General features: G+C 43.0%; 1 long non-coding RNA gene across 1 annotated transcript; it reads right to left on the bottom strand.

Moving 5' to 3' along the window:
• Positions 1–3413: 3413 nt before the first annotated feature.
• On the bottom strand, positions 3414–9907 carry LOC115093267. The gene is made up of 4 exons (XR_003857259.1): positions 9722–9907; positions 8849–8896; positions 7030–7189; positions 3414–3551 (listed from the first exon to the last, which is right to left on the bottom strand). It is a non-coding gene; the product is annotated as an uncharacterized LOC115093267 (long non-coding RNA).
• Positions 9908–21494: the final 11587 nt, after the last annotated feature.

The raw sequence follows: 21494 nt of genomic DNA on the forward strand, positions 1-21494 counted from the left end.
CCGAAAAATGGCGGCGGCCATAGACGAAAAAGATTGGACGGCAGGAGGTCCTTCCGGACCCCCGCTGGACTTTTGGCAAGTCTCGTGGGGGTCAGGAGGCCCCCCACAAGCTGGCCAAAAGTTCCTGGAGGTCCAGCGGGGGTCAGGGAGCGATTTCCCGCCGCGAATCGTTTTCGTACGGAAAATGGCGCCGGCCATACGCGTATGGCCGGCGCCATTTAGGAGATCGACTGCAGGAGGTCGTTCAGCGAGGCGCCGGAACCCTCGCTGAACGACCTCCTGCAGTCGATCTTCTGCCGGCGCCATTTTCCGTACGAAAACGATTCGCGGCGGGAAATCGCTCCCTGACCCCCGCTGGACCTCCAGGAACTTTTGGCCAGCTTGTGGGGGGCCTCCTGACCCCCACGAGACTTGCCAAAAGTCCAGCGGGGGTCCGGAAGGACCTCCTGCCGTCCAATCTTTTTCGTCTATGGCCGCCGCCATTTTTCGGCGCCATTTTGGAAAATGGCGCCGGCTGAAGACGACAAGATTCAGAGCAGGAGCCCGTTCCGGACCGCTGCCGTTCCGGACCGCCGCTGGACCCGCAGGTTATTTAAGTTATTTGGGGGGGGGTTCGGGAGGGTGGGGGATTTAATTTAAAGGGTCGGGGGTGGGTTTTAGGGGGTTTTAGTGTGCCGGCTCACGATTCTAACGATTTATAACGATAAATCGTTAGAATCTGTATTGTATTGTGTTCCATAACGGTTTAAGACGATATTAAAATTATCGGACGATAATTTTAATCGTCCTAAAACGATTCACATCCCTAGTGAAAATTAGATCAAGAATGTGTCCTGCTTTTTGAGTGGTTTTGGTTATATATTGAGACCTTCCCATGGCTTCCATAGTTTCTAGGAAGATTTTGCATGCTTTCAATTTAGGTATGCTGTCTACATGTAAGTTAAAGTCCCCTACAATTAGAGTTGATTCAGGAGCTGGAAATGCTTTAGTGAAGATTTCAATTAGGGGTGAACAGTCATTTTGAAGTGTTACATTTAACTTGTGGTAGATCAGAGATTCATTCTCTTTTTGTATGTGTTTTGAAGTTCTCTGGTGCCTTCCTTGTTTTTCATGTCCTGTGATGACTTCAATAAAGTGAACTGTCTCCATTTTCTGATAAGCATCGTTAGGTCTGGCATTAAAATTCCTTTATTTCAGAGGCAAGCCTGACAGTATAGACATCAGGTAGGAAGGCTGATTAGGTAGCAAATCCTGCTGAATGTGGTTAATGCAGCCAGTTAGTAAACTTAGACAAGTATGCAAGCTGGCTAGGTGGTGAGGCTAGTCTGGTCATGAAAGCTGCTAGTTAGTAAGGTTGGCTATATGGTAAGGGCAGCCTTGGAATAGACCTCGGTAAGAGGTAATAAAATAAAATAAAATATCTAATTTGGGCTTGCACTTCAGGTGTGCATGAATGGGTGCACAAAGAGGTAAGCTCCTTTGTCTCGCTCCTTCATGTATGCACCTCCCGGCACAAGTGCCTTCCGGTGTCACTGGTGGGCAGGCGGATGGCGGTGAGTGGACTGGAGGAGAGCATCTACCTGGTGCCTGCGACCTTTCCTCCTCCTGCTTGCTGAATGGAGTGGGGGGGGGGGGGGGGGAGCGCAAGCAGAATGATCTCATGCTGCTTCTGGTGGCGAGGCTTCAGTTATGGGCCTGCTGATGTTGGCCAGTTCATTCTCCCCTTCCAGTGTCACTGCAAGACTCTCCTCCTTCGCTGCTTTATTATTAATATTATTATATTCACCTTATTCATATGTGCATAAGTTCACTTTGACCTTGGGTAATTTGCTGAGTATGAATACACATTCCCTTGCATAAAGTTACTCATCCTCTCTGGCGGGCATAATTTACTAGGGATAATTTACACATTCAATCATTTTGAACGAATTAGGCAATTTCAATAAAATTTCAATGAAATTTCAGGAAAAATTTGTTTTTCGGGTCCCCAAGAAAAACAAAAGCCCGAACTGCGGGAAAAACAAAATTTCCCATGGCGGGATGAAAACGAAGCCCGATCCAAAAGGTTTGGGCTTTGCACATCTCTATAATTTACACATGTACATTTGCATGAGTACTTTTTAAATCAAAGTGTCACTCCACCTCCTGGAGCCCCTCTCTTTAGTGTACATAGAGTTATGTATGATACTGGGTTGCACGTGAACTTTGATGCTCACTGAGCTCGGGTCAGTTTTAGAACAGCCATTCATGTGCATAAAAGTGGGTTTTATGCCCATAAATAGCTCTGAAAATGTTGTGCCCATGGACCCTTGGACTGGATAGCATGTAAGGAGAATTCACCGAAGGATACATGCAGGCGGGAGGTGGTGCAGAACCAGGAGACTGGCCATGACCTTCACCTATACCAGCCCATGGTCCCCGCAGGTTGAGCCCTTGGGTGCCGGGGCCAGCAGGACTTAGATGAGGGTCTCCTGGCAAGAGGAATCCATCAGAGAGTCCGAGTCGAGGCAGGCTGAGATGCAAGACGCGATGACAGGCCAGAAGACAAGCAGAGATCAGGATGGGCAGCAGACAAAGGATACCGGAAGCCAGGCCAAGGTCAAACTGAAAAGTCAAGCAAGCAGCAACTGGATCAAGGAGCAGGAGCAAAGCTGGAGAAGGCAGGAACACAGGAACAGAGCTGGAACAGGCAGGAATGGAGCTGGAACAGGCAGGCAGGAATGGAGCTGGAACAATCAGCAAGCAGGAACAGCAGCAACTAGCACTCTTAGAGTAGACCTGTTGCCAAGGCAAGGCATACAGGTCTTTGGGACTCTTAAATAGTTCCCAGCTGATGACATGCAGATCGGGACCAGGCTTAGGTTTCCCGCCGCAGCCACTTTAAATGTGGCTGAGGTGCGAGCGCGCATGCCTAAGGGGCAGCCCAAGGAGGCAGACAGTGTCTCCCTCGTGGGGAAGATGCCGACAGAAGGCCCCGATGCGGCCCGGGGTGAAACAGGAGCGGCCGATCTGCAGGACTCCAGTCTGGAGGTAAGGGATGACCTGGGCGTGGCCGTCTGCGGCCGGGATTTCCAACAGAAAATTTACCCCCGCAAAGAGCTTGTAACAGCTATCACAGGATGGATATAATTATTCTCAATGTATTTTTGTACCATTATAAATCCTCCAAATATCGGTTGGCTGTCTCAGAACAATATCTCACCTTAATAAGAGGACCTTAGCAGCATATGCCACAAAGTTAATTGCAGCATGGTAAGTACTAAAATTAATGAAAGGAAGGGAAGTACCAAGGTGAAGTCATCTTCATTTAAGGTTCATATTTAGTGGATAGTCAGCCTAACAAGAAAGCAAAAGAGAATAAAATTTGGTATGTCATATTTAATGATACAGAAAGTAGAGTGATCCCATTAAAATGCAGTACAGGTACATAGTGAGAGACGGTTTATGAGCCCTAGGTTTTATTGCTTACATTCTCCTATATGATTGGACACTGTATATTATAATGCAATCTCCAAATGTTCAGGGCAAGGTTGTTTTACTGCTGCAAAAACCTGTAATACAAAAAGATTTAGCCTTCACCAGGTAAGCATTCATGCATATTGCTTTTTTTGCTTTTAAAGATTATTTGAAACACAACCTTTTTCACTAAATAAAATCTCATACAAAAGACAATTTCTGGATTTCCCCCAACAGCTTTCTCTTTTTTTTTTTTTTAATTCTTCCTTGGAAAACTGGAATCATCGACTTTCACGTCTAACTACTTTGTTTCTATCTTCAAACTACTTTTTGTTCACATGGCTTATTAAAATACTAATTGTTGAATCCTTTTTCTTTCCTACTCTTGTGTAACTCTAAAGCTATTTTTGTTACATTTTTCCACTTTAATAAGTGTCTTCTCTATGTTATATAATAACCTCTGCAAAATAAAAATATCAAATAACTTAAGCCATCTCAAACTTGGTGCCTTTTCCAGGTACTTCACCGTTCCTGGTTTATTTTTACTTTAATTTCTTTAGAGAACAGATTAAACGGTAAAGAAAGAAATGTCTGTTCTAATATACTGAATGGATAGATTGTAAATTAAGAAAAGCAGAGAATGCCAAATTTCATCTTCATTTTGTTGCAATATTTTGATTGTGCATGTTATCTGTAACAATGATTCAATATATTTGCAGCTGGGAATTTGGTGCTGTGAACTGCAGTACACATCACAAAGGACAGATTCAGCTTCTCAATGAGAGAAATGACTAAATAGATAAATCACAATATATAAAGCAGCATTATGCTACTAGGGCAATATGTAGCAAAATAATGAAACATCATGAAAAAAACATGAAGGACAAAAATAAGCTTCATGAAAAGAAAAAACTAGACTTTCTAGAAAGGTAACTACTATAATTGCTTAGTTTATTATGATTAATTACTGGCTAGGTCATTATCTGGCTAAAATCTAAAAATGAGGCATTCTAAGGGCATTTCTGGGAGTTCAGTTGTCCAGCTAATCTAGCTGAATTTCAATTCTATCTGGCTAAGTTAGACAGATAATTTAGATTTTCTTTAGAGACGTTTAAAATTACCAAGTCTTAAGTGACTGGATAACTAGATATTTAACCAGATATCTTAAAAGATATCCAGTTAAGTAGTAGTAAATAAAAAATGACCTGTACCCTATTATCTACCTCCTCCTCCCAAATTTAATATATGTTAGAGATGTGAATCGTGTCCTCGATCGTCTTAACAATCGATTTCGGCTGGGAGGGGGAGGGAATCGTATTGTTGCCGTTTGGGTGTGTAAACTATCGTGAAAATCGTTAAAATCGTGAGCCGACACACTAAAACCCACCCCCGACCCTTTAAATTAAATCCCCCCCAATGCTTTAAATTACCTGGGGATCCAGCGGTGGTCCAGAACGGCGGCGGTCCAGAACAGCCCCCTCAATTGAATCCTGTTGTCTTCAGCCGGCGCCATTTTGCAAAATGGCGCCGGCTGATTTCTTGCCGCGAATCGTTTTCCGTACGGAAAATGGCGCCGGCAGGAGATCGACTGCAGGAGGTCATTCAGCGGGGGTTATGGACCGCCGCTGAACGACCTCCTGCAGTCGATCTCCTGCCGGCGCCATTTTCCGTACGGAAAACGATTTGCGGCAAGAAATCGCTTCCTGAATCCCGCTGGACTCCCAGAAACTTTTGGCCAGCTTGGGGGGGCCTCCTGACCCCCACAAGACTTGCCAAAAGTCCAGCGGGGATCCGGAATGACCTCCTGCGTCGAATCATTTTTGTCTATGGCCGCCGCCATTTTGCGGCGGCCATTTTGCAAAATGGCGCCGGCTGAAGACAACAGGATTCAATTGAGGGGGCCGTTCTGGACCGCCGCCGTTCTGGACCACCGCTGGATCCCCAGGTAATTTAAAGCATTTGGGGGGGGGGGGGGTTCGGGAGGGTGGGGGATTTAATTTAAAGGTCGGGGTGGGTTTTAGGGGGTTTTAGTGTGCCGGTTTTCCTGCCCTCCCCCTTCCCCCATTTTACGATTTTTTAACGATAAATCGGGGGAATTGGTATTGTATCGTGGCCCTAACGATTTTTGACAATTTAAAATATATCGGACGATATTTTAAATCGTCAAAAAATGATTCACATCCCTAATATATGTACATGTTGGATTGTGCATCTCCACCCCCCCAAAACCCTCCAAAATTAAATTATTATATTCTTTGGTCCACAGTCTGGGCCCTCCCACTCCTTCTCTGGTTCTTTTAATATATTTAAAATCCTGATGCCCCCAGATCCCCCACACCTGCAGTGGCAATGCCCTGATTCACAATCTCTCCTGACCCCTGACCATCTCCAGCCCTCGAGATACCCCCAAAAAAACCTTGCCAGGAGTGAGGTATAAAATCATTCTCTCTTGGTGCTACAGCTTGACTTCTGTCAGAAGCATCACTGAAAGCATGTTAGCATCTGTTGTCTGGTGTTTCATTATGTTAGTTTTTCTAGATTAATTCTAGGGTTTATATTTATGTTGATTCTACTCTTTAATTAATTATTTATTTATTTTATTTATTAAGCTCTTATATACCGTCATTCAGATCCATACAAATAAGCTCCTAAAATATGGTAAATTAAACAAATAAGATACAATAAACAAATACAATGCAATAAAATACAATCGTGTTTGTGAATTTACTGCTTATTAGGCTACTTTGTTAGTTTGGTTGTATTAATAACTAACTAATTGACAATAATTTCTCATTATGTTTATTATGTTTCCTATTTTATAGTATTTTTGTTTTTATTATATATTATTATTTTCTTTGTATACTGTGTACTGGGATTAGAAGAGTGGATATAAATTGAATGAATGATTGAATTAGCCTGAAAGGAAATGCTGGAGGATTAATGAGCATACCAACAAGGACTTTTCCTGTCATAGTTGATAACTGTTATATATCTTCCAAACAACACTCTCAAATCACAAAAACATGGACTATTTGAAGAACTGACAAAATGAATTTAATGAAAATTTACTGAAAAACATTTTTCAAAACAAAAAGAACATTTTTTAGTAGAGTGTGATGGTAGTTTCATATCAAATTAAACATATGATACACTCTGAGTTATCACAGCCATATTTTCTTTAATTATTACCTGTCAGCCACCCTCCAATTTTAAATAAAAAATTGGTAATATGAACTTAATTTTATGTTCAAAACCAGTGAATATGTGTATTCTTTATACTGATGGATCTTAAAAAATAAATGTTTGTAACAGTGGTCATTATAATCTCCGGTAGATAATAAGCAATCAAAATGTCCTACTGCCCTTCCAATGTAGCCACGTTTCAAACATAGGTTTGAATTTTTTTTGTTTGCACCGGTTTGTGAATCCCGGTGCTAACGAGGGGCAGGCCTTCGAAAGCCGGCAGCGATCGCACCACCGCGGTGTTATTGCTGCTGGCTTTTGCACCCAATAGCACCATCATAAAAGGTGGTACTATTGGGCATATTACTGGCGGCGATAAGGGAGCCTTACCTTTTCGCTGTCAGCGATGTTTCCGTGGCATCAGCCCCGACGCCATCCTGACTCCTCCTCTTCTAGTGCTGATACCGCCCCGACTCCGCCCCAATCTAGGTATCACGTGCGAATAGTCTCTTTTCACGTGCGATAGGGTTAGAAAATATCCCCCATAATCCTTCATCAGGGAATATCAACCAAATGGCAATATACCGGTGAATCAAAGAAGTGTATCAAGTACTCCAAAAGTCTTAAATGGCATCTAGCTCATTGATCATATACCAAATAGCATATTATAATAGCATCCATTAAAAAAAAAAAAAAGAAAACAGGTGTCCAGAAAGGAACCTGTCAAATGAAAAATCTTGAGTGACCAATCAAAATGAGAGTAAAAGACCAATCAAAATTGCACAATGACATCATATCAATGGTGTTCTCTTCTTGAACATGATATAATTATCTCACAATAATGATATCCAATCTAACTCCTCATTCATACCTGATCGTGACATTATATTAGGAGTATAAATCCAAAAGAACTCACAATGATTGAGGCATGCTTGTATATCACTTCCATGTACAGGAACGAACACTTGTTTGATGATAATCCATTTCAATCAAAGCTATGACTATGTTGGTACAATGTTGCACCATAGGTGCACAAAGATTATCTGTTCGTATGCAAGATTTATGCTCGTTAAATCGCACCTTGACTGGGTGGCAGGTACAGCCAATGTATAATTTGGGGCAAGGGCAAATAACTACATATGCCATATTAGTTGAAACACAATGGGGCAGATTTTAAAAGCCCTCGCGTGTAAATCCAGGAAGATTTACACGCGTAGGGGAGTTACATGCGCCGGGCCTATTTTCAAAAGGCCTGGCGGCACGAGTAAAGCCTCGAGACATGTGTAAGTCCCGGGGCTTGAAAAAATGGGTGGTCCTGGGGCGGGACAGGGTGGAGCAGGGCGGCCCGGGGGGCAGTGCAGGGGGGGTGGCCAGAGGCCTCTGCAAGGCTGGGCTGGGGGATCATGCGCCGGCAGTTGGCCGGCGCGTGCAAGTTGCACTTGCCTCTGGCGGGCATACCTTGTGAAATAAAGGTACGAGGGGGGGGGTTGGGCTGCGGGTGGGACAGTTAGGGGAAGGGAGTGGAAGCTGGAGGGGGGGGGGAAGGAAAGTTCCCTCCGAGGCCACTCCAATTTTGGAGCGGCTTCAGAGGGAATGGGGAAAGCCAGCTGCTCTCACCGAGGGCTCGGCGCGTGCAAGGTGCACCAGTGCGCACCTCCTTGCGCACACCGACCCCTGATTTTATAACATGCACGTGGCTGCGTGCACATGTTATTCTCACAAAAAACACAATTATTACATCTCAGATGGTATCCCTCTGTATGTAGAAAATTGTTATCTACAAGATGAGAATGTACTATACAATCTCACATGTTAGCCCCTTGGGGCATATCTAAATAATGGAGATTCCTTGAATACAGCATGTAACGCCAAGACATGACAATGTTTCCTGATTGATGCCACAATGAAACCAGATGATGTGGTCTGTTTCAAAACAGAAACCAGACATGTGTTATCTTTTCTCAGTTTGTATTGAAGTAACTCTTGACGATCATAATATTTAGCTCACTTTTAAGCCCTCTGTATTGCTTTGTATGGATTGCCTCTTGATTGAAATCTTTCAGCCAAAATTGTTGCCATTGCTTAAATTTATTTCTTCCTGAACAAATATGTCTGATGCAGAAAAACTGAATCACAGGCAATCCTAATTTAAATGATCTAGAATGATGACTATGGAAACGTAATAAGTTATTTTTATCAGTAGGCTTACGGTATATCGTAGTGACAAAATTTCCATCTTGCAACAAAACCAGGGCATCTAAAAAAGAAATAGATTTTTCTGACCACTGGGCTATAAACTGAAGATTATTGTCCAGGGAATTTAACCATTCAATAAATGCTCCAAGCTTTGTATCAATGTCAGACCATATCATAAAAGTGTCATCAATAAACCAATGCCATCCAAAGATTGATTGTTACTACTCAGAGTTGTAAATAAATGACTCTTCAAAAGTTGTTACATACAAATCGGGTACTGTTAGCACTAAAGAAGATCCCATAGGGATGCCATGAGTTTGATGATAAAACTTGGATCCAAATAAAAAGTAGTTGTTGATCAGCACAATTTGTGTCATATTGATCCAAAATTGAGATGGTATAGGTTGCCCTACAAATCATTAGACCACACTAAGTGCTGCCTGTTGAGGGGTATGAGTATTAAAAGTTTTAATGTTCAATGCCATGAACAATACAGCATTAGTTCCCAAATGGTAAGTTTGCAATATAGACACAAAATGTACTGTATCTTTTACATACTGTATAACTGGACTGTATAACAAAAGATTATAAAAATTGATCTATGAAAATGGCCTGTGGTTCCAATATTGCCCCAATGAGTGAGACTATTAGTCTAATAGGTGGAGTTGTGTACTTTTATGGATCTTAGGCACTGAATAGATGGTAGGTATTTGTGGATAAACTGGCATTAAAAAAATGTTCTCTTTCTCTGTGAGGAAAGGTGCTAGTTTTATCATTGGTTTTAATTGTTCCTGAAAATCTTGCGTCAGATCTTGGGTTAAATTCCAAAAATAATCCCCATTATTCAAATGTTCTAACTTACTGTTACGAGGTCAATTCCGCTTACCTTGGGTCGGGCTGTGGCATGCCCCGGACATCGGGTATCTAATTTAATGGTGGTTAGTCAGGAAGTGGCACGGTTTCTGACAGGCGCAGTCGTCGGGTCTCTAAATTAATTTTCAGTTTGCCTCTGGGATCGTTCATTGCTGGGGGTTGGCTGCAAGTCCAAGGCAATTGCGTGGTCAGGGCTCCACCGTCCTCCTCTGTGTTTCTAAAGGAGCAATACTTTCTTTTCTTGAGCCTAGTTCTGACATCTCAATGACATCACAATGCAGGGAATTATATAGGAAAGTTCCGGCACAGCACTAGTGCTTTGGCAACATTTTCTTTCAAGTGTCAAGTTCTTTATTTTTTATCTCCTGTAACTCCTGAGGTTCTGGATTTTCTTGTGATATTTGGACTTGCTGTAATTTACAGATTTCTTCCTTGTATTTTCTGATTCCTGTTGTCAAATGCCAGTAATTATTTTTAATAAATTCTTTAATTTTTGGCTGACATCCATCAATCTTCACTGTCTACTTTGATCCACCTGTCTGTGCTAAGTCCGGTCCTCAATCTGAAATCCCACGTAACTCCAGCTGACCCTGGCACCCAAGGGCTCAACCTAAGGGGAACAAGGGTTAGTTTTGGTGAAGATTAGTGGGGTTTCAGTGTTGTCCAGTCTCGCCTCCTGAAGAAAGGATTTCAACTTATGTCCTGGTCATCTTTCTTCAGCTTATGGATCCACAACATAATAGTTTAGAACAGATTGCCAAAGCCATGGATTCTCCAACACCCACTATACAAGGGAAACCCTTGCTTGGTTTTTTTGTGTGGTGGCTCTGCTTAAGGACAACCACTTTGTAATTGTCTCTTTTTATAGCCCCATATATTGCTCTTTATTATTCACTTTGTGTGTCCTTTTTATCTGAACCCATAAGAAGAAGTAATAAGTAGGGGTGTGCATTCGGATTGACCGCATTAGTAAAATGCTACTCATATTTTTTTTTAACTTAAAAAATTGATTCGACATAAACGATCGGATTTCCCACATATCCAACATAGATATGTTGGATATGTGGGAAATCACGATTGTTGAGCCAAAATAAAAATATAAACCCCCTCACCCTCCTTAATCCCCCCCCCCCCCCCGACTTACCACAACTCCCTGGTGATGGAGCGAGGAGTGAGGACGCCATTTCTGCAATCCTTGGCGAGAAGCATGTGACGTCGGGCGGCACGTCGAGTGACGCCGGCGTCACGTGATTCCCGGCGAGTTCGCGCCGGACGGCTCGTTCGGCCCAAAAAGAACTTTTGACCAGCTTGGGGGGGCCTCCTGAACCCCCCAAGCTGGCCAAAAGTTCTTTTGGGCCGAACGAGCCGTCCGGCGCGAACTCGCCGGGAATCACGTGACGCCGGCGTCACTCGACGTGCCGCCGACGTCACATGCTTCTCGCCAAGGATTGCAGAAATGACGTCCTCACTCCTCGCTCGATCACCAGGGAGTTGTGGTAAGTCTGGGGGGGGGATTAAGGAGGGTGAGGGGGTTTAAATTTTTTTTTTGCACATATGTACATATACCCAACTCATTGGATTTTTTTATGTCCATATTGGCCGCAAGTGGGGACCCCCTTTCGGACATAAGAAATATGAACATAAAATTTTGCTCTGCACATCCCTGGTAATAAGGGCGGCAGCCTAAGATAAGTACACTGTAAAAGGGAAAAATTGCTGGCTGGGTCAGATCAGTAGCCAGAGGGACATGTTTTACAAAAAACAATTAAAAAAGATAAATTAAAAAAGATAAAAAAGACACACAAAGTGAATAATAAAGAGCAATATACGGGGCTATAAAAAGGGATAATTATAAAGTGGTTGTCCTTAAGCATAGCCACCGCACAAACATAGAAACATAGAAACATAGAAACATAGAAACATAGAAATGACGGCAGAAGAAGACCAAACGGCCCATCCAGTCTGCCCAGCAAGCTTCACATTTTTTTCTCATACTTATCTGTTTCTCTTAGCTCTTTGGTTCTATTTCCCTTCCACCCCCACCATTAATGTAGAGAGCAGTGATGGAGCTGCAACCAAGTGAAATATCAAGCTTGATTAGTTATGGGTAGTAGGGGAAGTAACCGCCGCAATAAGCAAGCTACACCCATGCTTATTTGTTTTACCCAGACTGTGTTGTTCAGCCCTTATTGGTTGTTTTTCTTCTCCCCTGCTGTTGAAGCAGGGAGCTATGCTGGATATGCTTGTAGTATCAGTTTTTCTTCTCCCCTGCCGTTGAAGCAGAGAGCTATGCTGGATATGCGTGAAGTATCAGTTTTTCTTCTCCCCTGCCGTTGAAGCAGGATATGCATTGAAAGTGAAGTATCAGGCTTATTTGGTTTGGGTAGTAACCGCCGTAACAAGCCAGCTACTCCCGCTTTGTGAGTGCGAATCCTTTTTTCTTCTCCCCTGCCGTTGAAGCAGAGAGCTATGCTGAATATGCGTGAAGTATCACTTTTTCTTCTCCCCTGCCGTTGAAGCAGAGAGCTATGCTGGATATGCGTGAAGTATCAGTTTTTTTTCTCCCCTGCCGTTGAAGCAGAGAGCTATGCTGGATATGCGTGAAGTATCAGGTTTTCTTCTCCCCTGCCGTTGAAGCAGGGAGCTATGCTGGATATGCGTGAAGCAAGAGTTTCCCTTGTATAGTGGGTGTTGGAGAATATTTTTACAAAGGGAAAGAGGTTGGTTAGTGAAAAGCCATGGATTCGGCAAGGCTATTCCGGGCTTAGCTCAGAAGATTTTGGAACAACAAAGAGGTTTGGAGTCTTTAGTGGCTTCTCTGGATCGGCTCAGTGCTCGTTTTGATTCCATGGTACCTGGAAGCATACCTTCAACTTCTTCTATGTAACTACCATCCGTCCGATCAACTATTTCACTACCTACTCCTCCTCGCTATGCTGGAGATCTGTTGCGATGTTGAGGATTTCTTAATCAGTGCAACATGCATTTCTGCCTCCAGAGTTCTTTGTTTCCAGACAGTCTTACAAAAACTACATTCATTTTATCTTTACTTGAGGGTAAAGCATTAGGCTTGGCTTCTCCTTTATGGGAATTTCCCATACTCCAAGATCTCCCTCAATTTTTAGAACTTTTTTGAATGTTTTTTGAAGAACCAGGTCTTTTGGCGACCTCTGGTTCCCAGTTACTATGTATTCGACAAGGTGGACGTTCTCTTGCAGATTATACAGTTGAATTTCGTACTCTGGCTACTGAACTCCATTGGGGAGAGGATTGCCTTCAGACAATTATTTTGGATGGATTAGCTCCCAGGATCAAAGATGAGTTGGCCGCTTGTGACCTTCCAACATCTCTAGAAGCTCTCATTGATTTAACTGGCAGAAATGACCGACATCTTCAAGAGAGATCTCATGAACTTCAAATATTAAGGAGACATGGACCGATTTATCGAATCGGAAATTTGTCTCCAACCTCACATCCACCTTCTTCTTCTTCTGACAAACAGATAGGTGAACCTATGCAGTTGGGTCGTTCCCATTTAACTCCTGAGGAACTTCAGCGACGTCAACAGGCTGGCCTCTGTTTGTACTGTGGAAAATCCGGTCATTTTATTTCTTGTTGTCCTATCTGACCGGGAAACTCCCGGGCCTAGAATTCACCGGGGGATTGATCCTAGGTCTAGCTTCACCTGTTCCCCCATTAACTCTGCCAGTTACTCTTTCTGTTGGAGATTGGAATTTTTCCACTTTAGCTTTAATTGATTCTGGTGCCAGTGGAAATTTTTTAATGCAAGATCTTGTGGAACTATTAGCTATTCCTACTCGTGTTTGTCCAGTTTCCCTGACTCATTCTTCTATTCATGGAGATTCTCTTCCAGGAAAGATTACACATACTACCATGCCAATAACATTTTGCACAAATTCACAACATCAGGAACGTCTAGCTTTATATGTCATACGGAAGGCTATTCACCGAGTGGTACTTGGAATTTCCCTGGCTTCAGACACATAACCCACAATTTGATTGGACTTCACTTCAATTAACTTATTGGAGTTCAACTTGTCAAAAAAACTTGTTTGAAGAATTCTATTGATCTACCTTGTTCTTCCACCATCTTATCACCTAAAAAACTTACCCTACATATTATCTCCAGTATGCCAGATGTTTTTTTCTAAAAAAAAGGCTGCAGATTCACTGCCTCCTCATCGAAAGTATGATTGTGCAATTAATCTGGAGCCGGGTTCTACACCCCCTCGACGGGTTTATCCATTGTCTCTTCCATAAGTTCATGCTATGTCAGAATATATTAAGGACAATCTACAAAAGGGTTTTATTCGACAATCTTCTTCTCCAGCAGGAGCGGATTTCTTCTTTGTAAGTAAAAAGGATGGTACTCTTTGACCATGTATTGACTATCGGGGCTTAAATGCAATCACCTTAAATGATCGTTACCCATTACCGCTCATAGTGGAGTTGTTTGATTGTTTACAAGGAGCTAAAATATTTACTAAACTGGATCTCCATGGGGCTTATAATTTGGTTCGGATATGTGAAGGGGATGAATAGAAAACAGCATTCAACACCAGGGATGGCCATTATAAGTATTTGGTTATGGCATTTGGACTTTGCAATGCCCCAGCTGTTTTTCAAAATTTAATGAATGAAATTTCTCAAGATCTCCTCTATGATTGTGAGGTGGTATATTTAGATGATATTTTGATTTTTTCCAAGGATCTTCAATCTCATCGACAAGATGTCACTAAAGTGTATTTTTTAAAAGGAGGTTCTTCCTTTCCTAGGTTATATAGTTTCTAGTCAAGGCTTTTGTATGGATCCAGCAAAACTTAAGAGTATTCAAGATTGGCCTCAACCCAATGGCTTACGAGCCCTTCAAAGATTCCTAGGTTTCACAAATTATTAATCGCAGCTTCATTCAGAATTATTCTAAATTAGCTGCACCACTTACTGCATTAACACATAAAGGAGCTAACGTTAAACTATGGCCCATAGAAGCTGAAGTAGCCTTCAGAACACTTAAGCAGGCTTTTTTCCAGAAACCTTGTCTTCGACACCCAGATCCAAGACTCCCTTTTGTGGTGGAGGTAGATGCTTTATCCGATGGAATTGGAGCAGTGCTCAGTCAGCATGGGACTTTATGTACCTTACATCCATGTTCTTTTTTCTCCAAGAAGGTTTCTTCAGCTGAGAGAAATTATGCCATTGGTGACAAAGAACTTTTAGCAATTAAGTTGGCATTTGAAGAATGGGGTCAATGGCTTGAAGGAGCTCAACACTGGATTACAGTTTATACAGACCACAAAAATCTTGAACATCTTCAACAGGCTCAACGTCCTAATCCACGTCAGGCTCATTGGCCTCTTTTTATTTACGTGTTTTGACTTTGATCTCCATTACACGACCCTCAGCAAAAAAATCTCCGTGCGGGATGCTCTCTCCTGTTCTATTTATTCCAAAGAACCTGATGATTCTATACAACATATCATTGATCCTGCTCAAATTCTTCTTTCTGTCACTGAAACTGTACCTCTGGGAAAAACAGTGGTTTCCAAGAGACTTTGAAATCAGGTATTTTCCTGGTCTCAAGTTTCTGCATTGCAGGACATCCAGGACGTGCACAGACACTGGCATTAATTCAACAATTTTATTGGTGGCCAAATATGAGAAAAGATATTCACGCTTATGTGGATTCATGCCCAGTATGTGCTCAACAGAAAACTTCGGTAGGTCGCCCTTGGGGGGAATTATAACCATTACCAATTCCAGAGGAGCCTTGGACACATTTATCTACCGATTTTCATCATGGATCTTCCAATATCACAAAATAAGACTGTCATTTGGTGGTAATTGATCGCTTTTCCTAAGATGGGCCCATTTTACTTCCTTCAAGCATCTCAATTGGCTCAACTTTTTGTGCAACATATTTTTCATTACATGGACTTCCTAGACATATTACTTCTGATCGTGGTACCCCAATTCACTGCAAAAATTTTGGCGGAATCTCTGTAAAACATTTGATATAACTTTAGAATTCACAACTGCATATCATCCGCAAGCTAATGGTCAGGCTGAGACATACTAATTATTCCCTAAAACAATTTTTCAGAACCTATATCAATGTTCAACAGGATAATTGGGTTGATCTTTTACCATGGGCTGAATTTTCCCATAATTCACATTCTGTCTGCACAGCCACAGGAGTTTCACCATTCCAAATCATTTATAGCAAAACAACCGCTTCCACCTTTGCCATTGCCTTTATCTGTTCCATCTTCAGCAGCTCAAATGACAGATGAGAAATTGAAACAATTATAGATTCATACCCAACAAATGATTAAACAAGAAGGCTTAACAGCTAAAAGATTTTTGATCGCCATTGTAAACCAGCACCTCAATTTTTTGCAAGGAGATAGAGTGTGGCTTAGTACTCGTAATATCCGTTTAAAGGTTCCTTCCATGCATCTGGCTCCCCAATATATGGCCCTTTTCAGCGCTCAAACAATTAAGACCAGTGACATATCAACTATGACTAACTCCTTCATTATAAAAATTCATAGTTCATTTTATGTATCTCTTCTTAAACCACTCATACTCTCTTGGCCCCTTGAGGAATGCCTGATTCACCAGAGTTTATGCCGGAAGTGACATTATCTATCAAGTACAAATGAAATCCTGGATGTTGAAAATGTGGGACAAAGATGGGAATATCTTTTGTCCTGGGAAGGATATGATCTGTAAGAAAATTATTGGGAACCGGCTTCTAACATTTTAGATAAGAATTAAATTTGACAATTCCATGCAAATCATCCAGGAAAACCCAAACCTTCCGGAGGAGGGTCTAGAGGAAGGGGTACTGTTTACGTGGTCGATTCCACTACCTGGGGTGTGGCACACCCCAGACAATTGGGTATCTAATTTAATGGCGACACGTGAGGGGTTGGTCAGGGAGTGGCACAGTTTCTGACAGATGCCCGGTCGTTGGGTCTCTAAATTAATTTTCAGTTTGCCTCTGGGATCGTTCGCTGCCGGGGGTTTGCCTGCAAGTCCAAGGCGATTGCATGGTCAGGGCTCTGTCATCCTCCTCTGTGTTTCTAAAGGAGCAATACTTTCTTTTTTTTTTTCTTGAGCCTAGTTCTGACATCACAATGACATCACAATGCAGGGAATTATATAGGAAAGTCCGGCACAACACTAGTGCTTTGGCAACATTTTATTTCAAGTGTCAAGTTCTTTATTTTTTTTATCTCCTGTAACTCCTGAGGTTCTGGGTTTTCCTGTGATATTTGGACTTGCTTGTAATTTACAAATTTTGTCTTGTATTTTCTGATTTCCTGTTGTCAACATACATCCTGGTCACCTTTCTTCAGCTTAAGGGTCCACTTCATAATTATTTTTAATAAATTCTTTAATTTTTGGCTGACATCCATTGATCTTCGCTGTCTACTTTGATCCACCTGTCTGTGCTGAGTCCGGTCCTGAATCTGAAATCCCACATAAGTCCAGCTGACCCTGGCACTCAAGGGCTCTACCTAAGGGGAACAAGGGTTAGATTTGGTGAAGATTAGTGAGGTTTCAGTGTTGTCCAGTCTCACCTCCTGAAGAAAGGATTTCAACTTACATCCTGGACACCTTTCTTCAGCTTAAGGGTCCACTTCATAATAGTTTAGAACACTTACAGCTAGATTTTAAAAGTGTTTCTTACACAAAAATGGCCCCATACACACCTATGTGGGCCGCATGTGAGCAACACGAATTTTAAACCAAGAAGAACACTCATCAAGAATAAGAAGGCAGAAGAGAGGTGGGGCATGGACTTATGCACATAGGGCCGGATTTTAATACCTACAAGCAGGTGTACATTTGTGCGTGTAACCCAGCATGCACAAATGTACGCCTGATTTTATAACATGCGCGCGCATCCATGGACAATGGCCGGCCCTCGATCCCGAGCACAGCAGCAAATGGCCGCTGTGCCTAAAGGCTCCTGCCCCTCCCCCGCCCCCATCCTGCCCCCGGACTGCCCCACCCCGCCCATTCCCCACCCCTTTTTTCAAGCTCCGGGACTTATACGCATCCTGGGGCTTTATGTGCACCACTGGGCCTTTTGAAAATAGGCCCAGCATGCGTAACCCCCCATGCGCGTAAATCCTCCCAGATTTACACGCATAGGACTTTGAAAATCCCCATCACCCCTCAATTTTGCAAGGCTGACCACTTTACTTACTGGTGGCAATTCTGGAGATTTGGGGTGATCCTGAACACGAGAGAGAGAGAGAGAGAGAGAGAGAGAGAAAATCTGACACTTTATATATCTCCCATTGTAAGAGGGGCACTTTGAACTCAGTGAGTTTTTTGGGGGGCGCAGTATTACATCGGTCTGCCTAGGGCACAAGGGCCTGTAGACCCTTGTAACACTGCCCCCCCAAAAACCCATACTGAGTTGAATGTGCCCCTCTTATAGAGGGAGATATATAGAGTGTCAGATTTTCTCTCAAAACAAGTATCTATCTCTCACTTGTGAATATGCATGTAAAGGCTTCACACACATGTGTGGTAGGGATATTTTAAATTATACCTGCATGCACTATATAAAATTGAGCGTATTTTTACTCGAGTGCCCAATATGTGGTTTATGGGTGCCCACGCACTCCTTTTAAAATGTACTTGATATTTTCACATACTGTTGTCGATCTTGTACAACCACTGCCCCCTCCATGTCAGCTGGTTTAATGATCATAAGCTAAAGAGCTTTATGGCTATGATAACCCAGAGGGTATCATGTGTTTAGCTGGTTATGAAACTACCATCATACTCTACTAAAACAATTTCTTTTTGTTTTCAAAAGGTTTCTTCAGTAAATTTTCCTTAAATTCATTTTGTTAGTGCTTCTCACACTCCATTTTTTTGTGATTAGAGGGTGTTCTTTGGCAGATATATTTTGTGAGCTGTTGCACCTTCATGAAGATTGTTAGTATTTTTGGTGTATTACAGTTAAGTGGTCATTATTATGTTTCTATCTCTATCATTTAATTCATTTTGTTTCAAAAGTGATTTTGTTGGTCATTATCTATGTTGTTTCTATTAATGTCAATGGGTGAAGTAATGCATCCTACCTTTGATTCTAACAATGGGTTTCCATCCAAGTTTTATGAAATTTGCAGGCAGATAGGCATTAGCAGAAAAATCAACAGCACCCTAGAGAAAAGGTTTCATGCTGAAGCTGCCCTTGTTATAAAGGAGTGAGAAACAGTGAGAATGCAATTGGCTTGGGATTCCTGTGAAGAAGGAGTCATGAGACTGGAATGAAGGGAGCTAGTCCTGAAACCTGGATACATCCAAGTTCTACATACATTAAATATTTTGAAAGCCAAAAAGAGGTAACTTTCATGGAAAAATGAAGTGAGGGAGACGCCGCCAAAAAGAGGTAACTTTCATGGAAAAATGAAGTGAAGGAGACGCCGCCGAGCCTCAGAATCCAGCCCCTCCCTTCCTAGGCACACGTGCGCGCAAGGAGGCCCAATTTAAAGAGCTTTTCCCGCCGGACCATGGGTCGCCCCTTAAAGTGACGTCAGACGCCGGCAAGTAAAAGCCGGCGTCTGCTTCAGTCAAACACCTTGCAACGAGGTTCCTTGCTGGTAGCTAGTTGCTGCGCTCTGCTGACCTTTCCTTGCTTCCTTATTTGGTTCCCGGTCCTACTTGTGCTTCGTTCCAGCTCTGGATCTCCTTCAGTTCCAGTTCCCGCTTCAGTTCCAGCTCTGGATCTTCTCAGTTCCAGATCCCGCTTCAAGTTCCAGTACCGGATCTTCTCCTTCAGTTCTTGGCATTGATTCTCTGGTTCCTGACCCCTGCCTGCTTCTGTCCTTCCATGCTTGCCGCCTGCCTCAACTTTGGACTGCTTCCCTCTTCTCACTCTTCTCGCCTAAGTCCCAACGGCTCGGGTCCTCATGGGCTCCTCCCGGGGGGACCTTGGTCTTCCAGGGTGAAGTCTTCTTCATCTCACCAGTCACCTAAGTCCCAGCAGCTCGGGTCCTCATGGGCTCCTCCTGGGGGGATCTGGGTCTCCAGGGTGAAGACTCCTGCTCAACGCCTCATCAGTATCCACCTCCCAGTCTGCTTGTTCTCTACAGAGTGCGCTTCCTCTTCCACCTCTTCACTCCGTCAGGCCGGCCTAAGGGTCCACCTCCCTGCTCGCAACAGCCTTGGCCTGCTATGTCACTCTTAATACTGCTTTGCCCCTCTCACAATGTCTTCGGCAGTTCATACCAATGTTCATGCTTTTTTCCTCTCTCCTAATGCTTTGTGGTGTTCATGACACTGATGGTGCCACTTTGTCCCATTCTTGTTGGTTTGCGGTGCTGTTGCCTCTGCTGCTGATACCTGCCTGCAAATTTCATAAAATATGAGTGGAAAACCCCAATATTAGAGCCAAAAATAGGAGGTGTTGTGTCCCCCATTGATTTAAGTAGAAATAACATAAATGGCATAACAACATAAACAAAATTATCTCTGAAATGAAATGCATGAACTAACAAAAATTGAGAAAATAAATTAAATAATGACCTCATAACAATGGTGCCAGAACAAATTCTTGCAGCTGTGATTGTTGTTCCTCTAACACTTCCTTTCAGTCAAATCACTGTCCCCCTAAGTAAGTTTATTTCCTGTTAACAGTACTAGTATGCTGTCACTTTGACACCTTGTTCTCTGACTGCTCAGGTACTGGAGTCCTTTTTCTGTCACTCCTTCTGACAATCTCTCAAGATGCAGGTTCTCACTATTCTTTTAGGCAACTTACTTGGCTAAGGTTTCCCCAGACAGCTTACTTTGCTCTTACCCAGTGCTTTCCCTTATGCTGGTCATGCCAAATACAATAATTTCCCATTTGTGCTATTTGTGGCTATTGGCTGTGCTGGTTCGTGTGTTTACTTTGGGATGTTCATCTCATTAATTTACTGGGGCTGCCTATGGTGTAAGGTTCAAATGCCACTGTGCATCATGCTAGTTTCTGCTGTTCCCCCCTCCCCCAAGCATAGAGCCACTAAAGAACTCAACTTTATTAATAATAGTGAAACATAGTATTCTTAAACTTTTGAACATAATGTTTTGGTATTATCACCATAATTTGACACCTTCATACTTGTCAGCCTCTTGCTTTAGGGCAGGAAAAAACTAGGGATGTGCAGCAGGAACGGATTTGTCCCATTCGGTATTCGTATTCGTCAAGACCCAAATCCGTTGCATCCATTTTTGGGGGACCCCGATCCATTCATTAGTTACATATGTATTTGTTCCCAAAAAAAAAACCCCATCCCAACCCTTTAAATTTAATTAACTACAAACCCCCACCCTGCTGACCCCCCCCCCCCAAGACTTGCTAAAAGTCCCTGATGGTCCAGCGGAGGTCCTGGAGTGATCTCCTGCACTCGGGCCGTCGGCTGCCGGTATTCAAAATGGCGCCAATAGCCTTTGCCCTTACTATGTCACAGGGGCTACTGGTGCCATTGGTTGGCCCCTGTCACATGGTAGGAGCAATGGACGGCCAGTGCCATCTTGTGCTCCTACCATGTGAAAGGGTCGACCAATGGCACCGGTAGCCCCTGTGACATAGTAAGGACAAAGGTTATAGGTGCCATTTTGAATACTGGCAGCCGACGGCCCGAGTGCAGGAGATCGCTCCTGGACCCCCGCTGGACCACTAGGGACTTTTGGCAAGTCTTGGGGGGGTCAATAGGGAGGGGGTTTATTCGTTAGTGATACGTTGTATTCATGGG

This window comes from Rhinatrema bivittatum, chromosome 6 (genome assembly GCF_901001135.1).
Source record: "Rhinatrema bivittatum chromosome 6, aRhiBiv1.1, whole genome shotgun sequence".
Lineage (NCBI taxonomy): Eukaryota > Metazoa > Chordata > Amphibia > Gymnophiona > Rhinatrematidae > Rhinatrema > Rhinatrema bivittatum.